This window comes from Bison bison, unplaced genomic scaffold (assembly GCF_000754665.1).
Source record: "Bison bison bison isolate TAMUID 2011002044 unplaced genomic scaffold, Bison_UMD1.0 scf7180017858349, whole genome shotgun sequence".
In the NCBI taxonomy this organism is placed as follows: domain Eukaryota; kingdom Metazoa; phylum Chordata; class Mammalia; order Artiodactyla; family Bovidae; genus Bison; species Bison bison.
The window spans coordinates 267,019-267,995 of record NW_011488922.1 but is presented as its reverse complement, the minus strand read 5'-3'; the positions used below and the strand labels follow the sequence as shown (position 1 = coordinate 267,995).

The 977-nt window shown below is 56.2% G+C and overlaps 1 protein-coding gene across 1 annotated transcript in view; it reads left to right on the top strand.

Moving 5' to 3' along the window:
- Positions 1-977, top strand: part of POU2F2 (POU class 2 homeobox 2) — a 31,881-nt gene that overhangs the window by 26,357 nt on the left and 4,547 nt on the right.

The window sequence follows — 977 nt, the reverse complement described above, 5'->3', positions numbered from 1 at the left end:
ATGCTGCCCAGCCCGGGCAAGCCGGCCAGCTACAGCCCCCACCTGGTACCAAGAGCCCCGCGCGGGGAGGAGGGGTCTCCAAGCTCAGGCACACCCTCACCCCTTGGCTGGCACCTCGTGTGAAGCACAACCTATCTGGTTGTCCACAGTGTTCCTAGAATGGGTGGAGGCAGGGAGAGCCACCCTTGGGGACAGGCTGTCACATGGGTGGAGCAGAGTCACACAGCACACACTGTTCTGACGGAGATCCAGGCACCACCGGCGCATACTGGCGTGGCCACACACAGAACTGCCCCAAGGTGCAGCCACACGGGGATGACCCAAGGGGAGCTGCTGGAAGACAGCACCTTCTCTCCTCTCTCCCCAGGTCACACCACAAGGGGGCGCCGGGACCCTGCCGTTGTCCCAAGCTTCCAGCAGTCTGAGCACAACAGGTCAGAGCGGGCAGTGGGCAGTGACAGGGTGCTGGGAGAACGCAGGCCAGGCTCGAGCCTGAGGTCCTCAAGGCCACGGTGTCTCAGGGCATTTATGGGCCTCGAGACTGAGCCTGGAGGTGGGGGATGGGGAAGAGGACAGACTCACCCCTACCTGCCAGAGCAGCTCAGGCTTTATCTGCTCCATAATTTCATATGAGAAAAGCAGGAGGCTGATAAAGGTGATGTGTCTGGATTCTGTTTCTGGCATTTATAAACTGTGAACTCCAGAAGTAACTTTACCTCTCTGAGTCTCAGTTGTAAAATGATTGTGAATGTATCATATATACCGAAGCTACATCCATGAATATAGACATACAAAAGTGTGTATGCACATATGCACATACACACTTTTGTACCCAAAGCCCTCCTTTGTTCCTTCCTGGGGCGCGTGCGTACTAAGTTGCTTCAGTCGTGTCCAACTCTGTGTGACCTCATGGACTGTAGCCCGCCAGGTTCCTCTGTCCATGGGATTTCCCAGGCAAGAATACTGGAGTGGGTTGC